At 35.9% G+C, this 13,272-nt stretch overlaps 2 long non-coding RNA genes across 9 annotated transcripts; both read left to right on the forward strand.

Annotated features, from left to right (window-relative positions):
• Nucleotides 1-924: 924 nt before the first annotated feature.
• Nucleotides 925-8,282, forward strand: LOC110865653. 8 transcript variants are annotated; one of them, XR_004861105.1, is made up of 9 exons: nt 925-1,119; nt 1,200-1,379; nt 1,487-1,547; nt 4,976-5,048; nt 5,122-5,207; nt 5,279-5,394; nt 5,500-6,373; nt 6,829-6,989; nt 7,934-8,282. It is a non-coding gene; the product is annotated as an uncharacterized LOC110865653 (long non-coding RNA). The 8 variants fall into 8 exon arrangements; XR_004861108.1 differs by lacking the exon at nt 4,976-5,048 and having other exon boundaries at nt 926-1,119; XR_004861106.1 differs by lacking the exon at nt 1,200-1,379 and having other exon boundaries at nt 927-1,119; nt 1,441-1,547.
• A 2,545-nt stretch (nt 8,283-10,827) lies between these two features.
• On the forward strand, nt 10,828-12,389 carry LOC110864071. The gene is made up of 3 exons (XR_002549598.1): nt 10,828-11,284; nt 11,368-11,487; nt 11,922-12,389. It is a non-coding gene; the product is annotated as an uncharacterized LOC110864071 (long non-coding RNA).
• Nucleotides 12,390-13,272: the final 883 nt, after the last annotated feature.

A 13,272-nucleotide genomic window follows, 5' to 3' on the forward strand; every position in this document is an offset into this window, starting at 1 on the left:
AACCATAACATGCGAAAATGATGATTTTGATGAATATGTTTTACACATGCAATTTATTATACCATAACATGCGAAAATCCGCATTTAGAATAAACATCACATGCGAATTGAAAGACTCATAACATGCGAACTTATACATGTTGCTTTCATACCAAAATATACTCAAAATTCAAACTTCAAAAACAGATACAACAATGCAAAATCATTGCTACGATTAAACAAAACAAGTCTACGAACAATTTAAATATCTGAATTAACATAATTACCATTAGAACACTCGTTTACACCACTTGTACTTGCATTTGGATTTGGATTTACAGGTTGCGGATTTAAAACATCCTCAATCGAAACTCTCTGAAACGCAGATAATTAAGCATGATCACCGATCGGTCGAGCTTCTTCAAAATCAAGATCTGTGTTTCGTCTGGTGCTGCTCTGTGGATCCATCGAAAAAAAACAATTGAATCAAACCCTAATGCAGAAAAACGAAAACTGCAATTTGAGAATTATGAAAAATTTAAAACTGATTCGAATAATAATTACCGGGATATTGGTGTAACGAACTTCTCGCTGATTGAATGAAGAGGCAAATTTGCCCTCAAAAGATGATTGAATTAATTGTCTGATTTATCCTTCTCAAAGAAAAACAAATCAGGACACGTGTACGGCCACTACAATCGCGTATGTAATGTACGATTAGGGGATTTGTATCCTACACTTTGCCTATATATCTATACTATTATAAAAAGAAGAAGTGATGTACACACATGTAATTTTACATGGCGTCCATCATTTTATGCAATATGTACAATCATTGAATGCTTGTTTTATGAGGGTAAAATTGTAAAGAATATAAAATTTTAAAACACTATAAGGGTATAATAGTAAATTCCACCTAAACCCCATACTCATAACCCCCAAATCCATTACTTCTTTGCCCTCAGGAAACCTAGACGTCCCTCACAATCAATCGGAAGAGTGTTAAATCACGACTGAAGAGCCTACATAACCCTCATTAAATCGTCCTCTCAAATCCCCCTTGCAGGTCCAAATCCCCCTTGCAGGTCCAGGTTTCCACGGCAATCAACAACCCCTTCAAAGATCCCAATCAGATTATTGGTAAAGTTCCATTCTTTTTTAGTTTTTCAAGTTAAAAAACATATTTTTAAGTGATGTTAGCTGTGGTTCTTCAAAAACAGGTGTGATCTATCATGATTTCTTTGATTCACCATGATTTCTTGACTAATGTTGTGATTATCGGGTGGCACGAAGTCATATTTCACATTTCTATATAGTTTTTGAGTTATGCATACAAGTTGCTCGATGAAATGCCGGACTAATTTTTTATTCACACTTGGATTAACTGATATTGAATTTTGGTAGGTTTTGATGATTGTTTATTTTACATCAAGATTTCTACTTTTGTTGTTTTTGTATCAGCTTTGTTCTTTGTAGTTTAGTTGCTAATTTTTGTGCATATAAGAAGACTACAGGAACATGGAACATAGAAGTCATGCCTTTTTGTGACTTTCAGAAAGTCAAAGCTGGTATTCTCATACCTCAGTTTGATGCACATAGAGTAATTTTGTAATCTTCAAATTATTTGGATTCTAATAATTTTATTATAGTGGTTCGTAACTTATTATCAAAGGAATAATAATTTTTCTTATATAATATATGCCAAATGATGAACACCATAAAAAAAGATTATTTATAGAAAGTATTTGGGTTAGCTTAATTAAGAGGGACTTACAATATGTTTAGCTTGCCCTTTTTCTCAAGCATATTTTTGCCAACACACCTTTTAATAGGCTAAGCCAAACACTCACTAGACGGGTGACATGTTCTATTTTTTCCTAAATTATATAATTTTAACTCTTTAAACCCGTTTGATACTTAAAACAACCCAAATCGACCCATTCATTTTAACGGGTCAAAGTCAACTACTTAGATTTGCATGAAGAATGATGCTAAAACATCTTTTTCATAGGCAAGATGTAGCTAAATTAGAGGAATATTTAAGAAATCACACAGCAGAGTTTAGGCATACTGATTGTGATAGCAAAAACGGTTCGGTAACGGCTATGAAATTAAAACTCTAAACAAAACGGATAGATCTAACGGTCTCTTGTGATACAGACACACCACACAAGAAATCGATTAGGGCAAACTAAACGAGAATCAAGATACAGATACACCACTTGATTCTAATCTAGGCTCCAAGAACACCATCCAAGTTGCCAAACTTGAACTAGCATGGAAATAATTAATCAACTCATAATCCAATGAGAAAATTAACCAAAGAAACTTTTTCATAAACTCCAAAAAAACTGCCTCTTCTTTTAGCAAATACGATTACATATAGGAAAGATAAAAATAACTAACAACCCATGTTCCTATATTAAAGCTAGTAACTAAACACTTTTCAAATGAAAATAACTGACGTACATGAAATGCATTGAAAAGAAAATAAAATACTAGAAAATTAAAGTAAGCTAGCCTAACATGTGAGCTTGGGTGTTTGCATGGGTACTCAACATGATTTGTGCGCATCCATCCTAACCCGACTCACCCATTTTGACCGACTATTGGAACGCGGGTTTTGGTTAGATTGTACCTACGGCTAGCGGTTTCGAATAGCCGGTCGGTCGCCTATCATTCTCTCGGTCTTCGAAAAAGTTTGTCCTCAAACTTGGGCCAATCGCAACCGCACCAAAATGTTGCATCTCGCATCGGTGGTGGTTTAGGGGGTATTTCTTGTGGAAGATCATGCATGTAGTATTCAAGTAGTGAAATGGACCAATGGTATGTTTCAACCAACAACATCAGCTTGAACTTGGTTAATTGAACTTTACAAAATAGCTTGGAACCGTGAAAGGGTAGTATCACCAATTTATCTCTTAAAATATCTTTCACATATTCTGGTCCACCAATTTCCTCACAAGTAACCGCATCCTCTTGTTTCTTCTGAAAAATTTTACTCTCTTTTTGATTATTAATCCCATACTCGAGACCTTCATCTTTCTTGCCCTTACCATCCACATCCACACTTGTGTTTACTGCATTTTGGGTTCCTTCACTTCTGTCTCCATTAATCATCGGTAAATTTGAACCGGTATCATAAACAACAGGTTCTTCCGTATGAACGGTAGTTCCACCAAGAGATTCTGGCACAAATAAATACCCTTCTTCGCCGGGCTCAACTTCGTCTTTGTCATATCGGGGTCCCTTGTCTTGTTCGGATTCAATGAGTTCCTTATCTTGATCCAGTGCTACCTCTTCTTTCGGAATTTCATTCGTATCATAAAAAGTGGAGGATACGACAATCTCAACCGGAGCTTTGTGTGTGGGTGTGGTTCTTTTCTTTAACATGGCAAGATAAGTAAATACATATTTGGGAAGCTTTCTTCTCGGCTTTTCAGTTCTGAATTTAGAGCGTTCATCCCCAAGAATATGATGTCTGAGTTCCTTTATCTGATGTTCCATATACTGCAGTTGTTGTTTCCATTCTTGATTTTGTTGTACTATGGCCTCAACTCTAGCCTGCAAATCATGTTCCCTGCCTTTTCTTGCGTCCATACAAACTGATTTGTAGAAATGATAAGGACTCAAAAGTAGAGATTTTTTTTTTTGAAGGTTTTTTTTTTTTTTTTTTTTTTTGTGCGTTTGCAAGAAGGTAAACCGGAAATAGAGTCGACGATTAATCGTTCGGCTCTGATACCAAATGATAGCAAAAACGGTTCGGTAACGGCTATGAAATTAAAACTCTAAACAAAACGGATAGATCTAACGGTCTCTTGTGATACAGACACACCACACAAGAAATCGATTAGGGCAAACTAAACGAGAATCAAGATACAGATACACCACTTGATTCTAATCTAGGCTCCAAGAACACCATCCAAGTTGCCAAACTTGAACTAGCATGGAAATAATTAATCAACTCATAATCCAATGAGAAAATTAACCAAAGAAACTTTTTCATAAACTCCAAAAAAACTGCCTCTTCTTTTAGCAAATACGATTACATATAGGAAAGATAAAAATAACTAACAACCCATGTTCCTATATTAAAGCTAGTAACTAAACACTTTTCAAATGAAAATAACTGACGTACATGAAATGCATTGAAAAGAAAATAAAATACTAGAAAATTAAAGTAAGCTAGCCTAACATGTGAGCTTGGGTGTTTGCATGGGTACTCAACATGATTTGTGCGCATCCATCCTAACCCGACTCACCCATTTTGACCGACTATTGGAACGCGGGTTTTGGTTAGATTGTACCTACGGCTAGCGGTTTCGAATAGCCGGTCGGTCGCCTATCAGATTGTCTTTCAGTTGAGCAGGTAATTCTACACAACAACAAGATTCATTGTCGCTTGTTATCATAACAAATATTGATGATACTGATTTGGGTCCAGAAGATATGTGAGTTCAACATAGGAGATCATTTAGTCATCTGAATTGGAGTCTTATTTTTCCTTTGTATGTTTTTAGATCTGCTTTACTGTCGATGCAAGCCTGTTGGGTGAACCATTGTATCTATGTTTTAGAGGTGACGAAATAGGTAGGTCGGGCTGGTTGAATAACATGTTTGGGTCAACATGAGTAAGCTTTTTCTATCAGTTAAAATGGGTGTGGTTGGCCTGAAATAGTCTGTCCAGTCCAAATTAATTCTTCTTATAGGCACTTAGTATGTCGTATATGATTACAAAAGTTTTATTATGTCAATGATAACCTACAGTTAGAAATAAAATGATTTAAGTGGTTTAATGCATTAGAAATAGAAATACACTTTGGGAAAATTTTGACCCGTTTAATCCGTTTGGGCTTTTTCCTCTTTAACTTGTCTTTTTTTACCCATTTGACCTGTTAGAGGTGAAACATACACCGAATCTACTCATTATCATTTGTGTAGTAATTTGCTAGATTAACTGGAATGCATTTGTTCAAAAGCTTATGTGACGCTACAGGTTTTTCACCCTATACATGACCGGACTTTTTACCTGAATGTTGAACATAAAAGGAAGCTTAAATAGGAATTTGGTATTTCTTTAACAAGCTTGTTTTTGATTGCTTGTAATGTAACAAATTCATCAATCCTTTTTATGCTGATTAGGAATCGAACCATGGACCTTCAAACAAAAACTCAGTGATGCGGTTTTTATACTAGCTGGTTGTCCTTACCAAGTTAGAAACTTGAAGGTCAGCGTATAGATATCACTGGTGTATTTCAAACATTATTTGTTTGCTAATATAATTTCCTCCTTTTACAGTCATGCACCAAGGTTGAACTCAACTTTATTTCACCTGAAAGTCTTGGCGAATGCATCCGCTTACAGAACTCTGTATGCTTCCCAACAATCACAGGGCCAAACAACAAAAATTAAACGTAAATTTTTTTAAATTTCTGCACATAATTTTCTCATTAATCAAATCAAGAAACTGGAGGCCGGGTGCATGTTTTTCTTTACCTCTCGCTTTTTTTGTTGTATAGATTGGGAAAATGGTGATTTATGCATTACACCACGTTGTATCGGAATTGTCAGGATTTATAGATTCAAATGGGCCCGCTGATGATCTTCAAAATCAATTCGCACAGGAGCTCGACATCTTTTGATGATTTTCCCTTTATTTATTAAGTACTTCAGTTCATCGGTGAATTTGATGATTATTTATGTTGTTTTGTGGATCAAAGCCCACTGTTACCGACGAAGACGATTCGGGTACAAAAACGAAAGAGAGAAGAAGGCCAATTCTGATTGATAAATTCGCATCTAAAAGGCCAGCGGTTGACCCTATGATCGCTCAAGCGGTTTTGGCACCACCTTAACCCGGAAAGGCCCCCACTCCTGGAAAATTTAAAGACAATTTGGTAAAGAAAAGCGGTGCAGCGGCGCGTAGGCCGAAAGCTAAAGACGACGACAATGAAATTCACGATGACGAGACGTCCGAGCTTAACGTTGCGATCCCGGGTGCAAAAAAGGGTAGAAAGTGGAGTAAAGCGAGTAGGAAAGCGGTTAGAATGCGGTTAGCGCGTGAGGCTGAGCCCGTTAAAGTTGAACTCATGGAAGTTGATGAAATGGTATGTTAATCGATGAATTAGCGTATAATCTAATCTGGCGGTTAGTGAAGGTGAGATTCTCGGCCATCTTTACGCAAAGGGTATTAAGCCTAACGGGGTGCAAAAATTGGATAAAGAAATGGTGAAGATGATATGTAGAGAGTATGATGTAGAAGTTATTAATGTGGGTCCGGCTAAAATAGAGGAAATGGCGAAAAAGAAAGAGATTTTGGATGAAGACGATCTTAATAATTTACAACATCGACCACCTGTTCTCACTATCATGGGTCATGTTGATCACGGAAAAGTAAGTGTTTTTTTACCGTAAGTTAGTTTGTTTAAAGATTAATTTGTGCTAATCATGCTATTAAGTATTCAGTAAGTTCACTAAGGCCAGTGAGATACTTCAAGCATCATGTGGTTTCGATCACGCTGGTTCCATTGAAAAAGACTTTCCAAAATTGTAAATGGTAAAATGTAACCAAGTTTAAAGCTTTTGTTACATTTAGAGTTGTAAATTAACCAAAAATTATGTTATTGTGGTCAAACTAATAACTTTGGATGGATGAAAACATACCAAAGCAGTTTCGTTGAGGGGCATTTTGGTCTTTTTATAATTTTGGGCATTTAATAATTTTATGGTTTTATGCAAGTTTACGCCTTGTATGTACTTCATTTCTGTATGTTGTAGTTTACGCCTACGCATCTCACGTATGTAATTGTTCTTAAAATTTGTTTTGTCATTATCATTGTTTTTCCTAGAAGTTGCAAGTTGCTAAAGGGCATTCTGCACCATGAACACCTAGAGAACAACCTGACACAAACACCTACAGAGTTGAACCAGAGGCCAGGGCCTTCAGGACGGCAGTCTATTGGAGCTCCGACTGAGCCGATGGAGGACACGTCTATTGTCAACGATGAAGGTATCTTTTTATAAATTTTTTCCTCCTTTTACGGGGGTGTTTTGATGTTATTTTGAAACAGATTATCATGGTACCTGGTCGCAAGTATTCAATTTTGGATAATCAATTGATAACGGCTGGCAAAAGTTTGATTATAAAAGAGCACAAATAAGTTATTTTCTTATTTTTTAATCTAATTTGAGAGATCTTGACATTTATTTCACCAGACGTCTCCCATTTTTGGCACACGGTTGTTCTTTTAGGCCTTTTGAATTTGGTGTTTTTATGTCGTTTTGTTCATTTGAGGAAAGGTAATCATTTTCAGTTTACTTTGAAGTCTTCAACCCAGTGAAAAATCTTAAATATGCTTCATTCTGCAGGTCTTTTTTATTTTTATTTTTGAAATATGCATATTTTCGAAGATTCTTGCTGTTGTTGTACGTGATACGTTTATACTCATACCTAAAAGCCTTTCTAAAAACCTCTTCACCAGCCACGTCTCAATCAGTTTTGGGAAGGTTAAATATTGAGTCTACACTTTCAAAATGAACAAAAACAGGTCAAGCGAGTCAGTTTTATTAAGTTGTGGTCATTTTTATGAAAGCCAACGATCAGTTTAATTAAACGGGTCAGTTTTTCTAACTTTTCAAACGGGTCAGTTTTATTAAGACGTTTGATAACTCATCATTTACTTTCCCAGTTGGTTAGTTGCTTCATAGTTTTAATAACGGGTCATTTATCAAGGCGCTCATATAAATTCCGCATAAAGATTAGTTAAACTGAAGCGACATTGCCAACTCACACTGTTTATTGGGGTAGAGAACAATATAACCTTAAATTTGTTAAATGATCATAGCTGCACAAGAAAATTATTAGAACGTATTATTTTATTTCTATCTTATAACTTAATTAGTGAAATTAAAATTTTCAACTTTTAGCTATGGCGGATGTTGTTTCGGTAACAGGGTTGCTCATGATGCTATTCAAGAATAGTTATTTAATTAAGCGAGGAAGATGACTCTATGGAAACAATACCCAAAATTCTCAAGTATAATTGTGAAATTAAAGAGGCAAATGGGAGCTTGATGAGTGATTTGCTGTAAATGTTGAAGAAAGCAGCAAGTTTAATGCTTTTAAGGTACTAAAAATGGGCGAAAAACTTAAGTATTAGTTGTGTTTTTAATAGACACCTTGGGATTCTGGGGAACTGTTTTGTTATATAGATACAAAAGCCTATTATTATGAGATGTAATATTCATTCACAGTTTGTTGGATTTTCTTTGTATATGATGAATTTGACTTGATTTGGTTGAATATTGTGGATAAAGATTTGTTCTGAGCATAGATGAAACGGCTTAAGGTAGCTGGAACATATGTCGGAAACAAGAAGCGAGTTTTAGTGACACTATAATTTTCTTGAAACGGCTTAAGGTGGTTGTCTTGAGAAGCTGGCTCGATCTTGAAACGGCTTAAGGTGGTTGGAACGTATGTCGGAAACAAGAAGCGAGTTTTAGTGACACTATAATTTTCTGTGAAATATATTAGTCGGGATACCCGCCGCAACGCGCGGGCGTTCCAACTATTATATATACATACACGACGTATATATGATTTTTTAATGTTTTAGGTTTAAATTATGTTTTCGGCCCATATTGTCGGCTCCGTTGCAACGCGCGGGTTTCCCACTAGTATATATATATATATATAGTTTGCGAACACTAGTGTAGTTTGCGAACTGAGCGAACTAATCCTGGCCATACATGTGTGTAGATCAATGGCCAGGATTTAATGATGAAATACACTACTGTATTTTACGATTTGGTGATTAAATCCTAGCCATCCACGTGTGTAAATCAATGGCCAAGATTTGTTCACTCAATTCACAAATACATTAGTGTTCACTCTAGAACCCTATATACATGTGAAGCGGAGGCAAACGACAGCACCAGTTAGAGTAGTGGAAACTCTTACTGTGGAGGGGAGGAGAGGAAGAGGCCGACCCAAACTGACATGAGAAGAGCATATTAGGCATGATTTACTAGAGTCGCATCTTTCTGAGGACATGGTCCAAGATAGGACTTCGTGGAGGCGTAGGATTAGGGTTAAGGACTTCTAGAGGATATTGCAGGAAGGTCTTAGGTGTATTTTAGGACTTAAGTTTTTCTTATTCTTTAAATGACTTAACCGGTGATTGACTTCTTGTGTACATGCCTGAATGATGTTCTATGCTATTATACACGATTTACATTATACTGTGTCAATCTGATCACTAGCTTGGTGTAGGTGACTTTTTTTCTATATTCTTTGACTTGATGTGTTGGTTTGCTGTTCGTTTTGGAGTCGGGGGTCTCTTCTGGAAGCAGCCTCTCCCCCAGGGATAGAGGCAAGGTCTGTCTACATCCCACCCTCCCCAGACCCTATGAGTAGCATCGCTATTTGTGGGATTTACTGGGTATGGTTGTTGTTGTTGTATATATATAGGTAAAGGGTACTGTACAAATTCCCTTATCGTACATTACGTACGCTACAATCTCAGCCGTCAGATCATCTTCCCGCAATGAAAATCGCATGTTGTTTTTTTTTTGTAATAATTTCGCATGTGATAAATTTTGATGAAATAACAGGTGTTTTTTTGTAACAAATTCGCATGTGTTAATTCAATTTCGCATGTGATAATTTTGATGAAATAGAAGGTTGTTTTTTTGTAACAATTTCGCATGTGGTAATTCAGTTTCGCATGTGATAATTTTGATGAAATAGCAGGTTGTTTTTTTGTAACAATTTCGCATGTGGTAATTCAATTTCGCATGTGATAATTTTGATGAAATAGCATGTTGGTTTTTGTAACAATTTCGCATGTGGTAATTTTGAAGAAATCGCATGTTAAAAAACCAACATGCGAAATTGTTACAAAAAAACAACATGCGATTTTCAATGTGGGAAGATGATCTGACGGCTGAGATTGTAGCGTACGTAATGTACGATAAGCGCATTTGTATGTTAACCAGCCCCTATATATATATATATATATATATATATATATATATATATATATATATATATATATATAGGGGAGGGTTCATTGGGGAACACTAAAAAAGTGGGGAACTAGGGAACAAGGGCATTTTTGTCCAATTATATTTCAAAACTTTTTAGCCGGTCTGCTTGATCTTTCTGTGGAACGAGAGCATATGCAGACTTTCATTCTCCGGCTGCCGTAAACTACCACCGGCACCACCCGGGCCCGTCGATTCACATCGATGTTCATCATCTTCATGTTCGGATGATCAAGATGATAGCGACGTGTATGTAAGAGATCTCAATTGCAGCAGTAGTAATCCGTTATCGATCCCTAGGTTTCCGGCAACTACGAGGTCTGGATCTCACTACCTTAATCAGTGAAGGAGGGCCGGTTGCGGTTGCTCCGGCGGATGGGACTTACCGGCGACAAACACTCGGATTCCTCTATCGCTAACTTAAAACCTAAACCTAAATTCGTTATCTTCTTCGGTAACTGTTATAAACCCTAAACTTAAATTCATATATTTAGGCAGAATGTTTCTGACTGATGGCACATTATTCGCCAATTATAAGCTTACCGCTGCTTTCTTCTTCCCTGCTCAGGCCAGTGGCCAGATTTAAGAACTACAATAAATTTTTTCGTTAATTACTCAATTAGTAGCTGATAGAAGAAAATTGTTTTATTAATATCTGCAAATTTAATGTTTTACTTGTAAAATTAGTTACAAATGAGTTTCTTTACATGTAGAATTATGTAAATTTATGTATAAATATCATTACAAACTGTCTCAATAAGAGTTTCTTTTACCAGATTTTCTACAAGGTTTAACATGTAAAAAACAGTTTACTTGTAATTAAAATGTTGAGGTTGGTGGTTGAGGTTGTTAAAGATCATGGTGGCTTGTTTGGGGGTATAAAGGTTGGTGATAAGCAGATGGTTTGGATGAGTCATGGTGATGAGGCTGTGAAGTTGTCAGTAGGGTTCGAGGTGGTTGCGAGAAGTGAACAGGGTGGGATTGCGGTAGTGGAGACTCAGGGCTGGTGGATTTAGGGTTTAGGTTTTTATTAATTGCTTACGGTTTGTATCTAATATAGCTTTTGGGGACTGAGATGAAGTATTTTGCATGTATATATTTGCAGCTGAAGTTTTCGTGGATTACAGGAGCAAGTGTTGATTACATCTTCTGGAAGCCATAATTCATTAGAAAAATTACATGACACTGAATCTGCACTTCCTCCGCTATCGAAGGCTATTTGGGGACAAAGAAGTCACTTACATTTCGCCTACATAGCCGGTAACACTTGCAAGTTGCAAAACTTGTTTAAGTGTAAAGAAAATATATTTGTCAGGTAAGGTTTTCGTTTATATGGCTTGCAGGTTTTAAATGGCATACTCGACTCAGAGCCGGACAAAACCATTTCGTATATAGTAACTTGCCATGTTGTATAACTCGTATGAAGACTGTCATGATCCTCCACGTCTGCACAATGTTGACAAGTATGAATATCCTGTTTGATATTTTTATTGTAGTTTATGAGATTGGTAGGTGTGTTGACCTTCATGGGTGCATTTAGTTGCAGATTTTTCATTGGGGAATTGGGAGATTTAGTTAGTTGTATAGGATTTTGTTGATGAATTTGTTAGAATTGAGGTTTATAGTGTAAGGATGTTTTTTTATACTTTAGTTAAACTAGTGGCAAATTTTTCTTAAGGGAAAGTTGAGTGATTATTTAAACCTCAAAATTGGTCAAAAGTATACTACATGGTGGACCTTTTGGAATTATCTAAATCACTTTCATGTAGGACTTTTGGTATATCATAATTCGTAGCAACCTTTTGTGTGAAGTTGTATCATATGCCATTATACCCTCTCCATTTGAAAATGAACTGATAGTATTTTTTACTCAAGGTTTACTTCATTGTGATTGCAGTTCTCTGATTCAAAAGTTGGATTTTTGATTGCTCTGGACGGGCCAAAAAAGAAGATAGAAGCGGCGTATGCGGTGTGTCTTATGACGGTTTGGAGAATTCGGTTCGGGAGAAACGACAAAGTGTTTAATAATATCTCTGTGGCTGCTCTAAAAATGGTAGACGATATCAAGGAAGCTACTATGTGGTGGGTGATTAAAAGATCCAAGGTGAAAGGTATAAACCAAGAGAACTTGTAAAATTTTGCTAAGGTCAATTTCGGATAAGTGGGCTGTAGTGCTGGGTTTTTCTTACTGTTTTGTTTACTAGGTCGGGTGTGTCATGTTTGGTGGGGTTTTCTTTGTGGGTTGGACCTTGCAACATATGGGGTTTGTTTGTTTCTTTTTTCTTGTGAGGTAAGTTTAGCCTCTTGTTAAGCTGATGTTTCCTTTGCTGTTTGGGGAGTGGTTTTAATAAAGGTTGATTTGGCTATTAAAAAAAATGTCTTTTTTAATCACTTCAGTTCATTGCCTAGTACTTGTGAACTACTTTCTGTAGGGTGATTGAACTTGCAATTTGATCCAAACTTAGGGGCTGTTTGGTAGCCTCTGAATGGTCATTAAGAGGCTACCTCTTAATGGAACCATTAAGAATTTTACCAATGAGAAGGTGGAAGAATGTGACATGTGATGATTTACCATTCAGAGGTTACCTCTTAACCATTCAGACTTAAGGTAACTTCTTATTCATTCAGAGGTTTTAAACCATTAAGAGACAACATCTGAATGATCATTAAGAGGCTACCAAACAGCCCCTTACACATTCCAGTTCTAATATAACTTATTAAGACCCATATAGGAAGAAGTTGCAAACTTGACGCCATTAGACAAGTTGTACTATATATATGTATATATATATATATATAGTGGAGATTCAAATGAGAAGAATTAAAAATTAAGAATAAAAAGAATAAAGGATACAAAGGTAATTTAAACAAATCATTTAATTAGTCTATTATTTATTTTAGTTATTGAAATTAATGAACACTAATCATTTAATGAGACTATCTTATAAAATAGTTGTGCACTTTACACAATAAAAACAATCCTGCACATGCTCTTACATTTTCAACGTTTCCTACACCATTAAAACAATATTTTGGTGTAGGATACAGAATGTGTAGGATTCAAACACTTTTAAATAATTTTGCGACTCATAATAAAATATGTGTAGGACACAAAATTTTTAAATAATTGTCACTTCTAATAAAATTTGTGTAGGAGCCAATACATTAATGATAGTGAAGGAGAAATTTATGGTTGAATTAATAAGAATTGAGTAACTCTTTAAAATATTTATTAATTAAAAGTTGAC

The sequence above is a fragment of the Helianthus annuus genome, chromosome 6, assembly GCF_002127325.2.
Source record: "Helianthus annuus cultivar XRQ/B chromosome 6, HanXRQr2.0-SUNRISE, whole genome shotgun sequence".
In the NCBI taxonomy this organism is placed as follows: domain Eukaryota; kingdom Viridiplantae; phylum Streptophyta; class Magnoliopsida; order Asterales; family Asteraceae; genus Helianthus; species Helianthus annuus.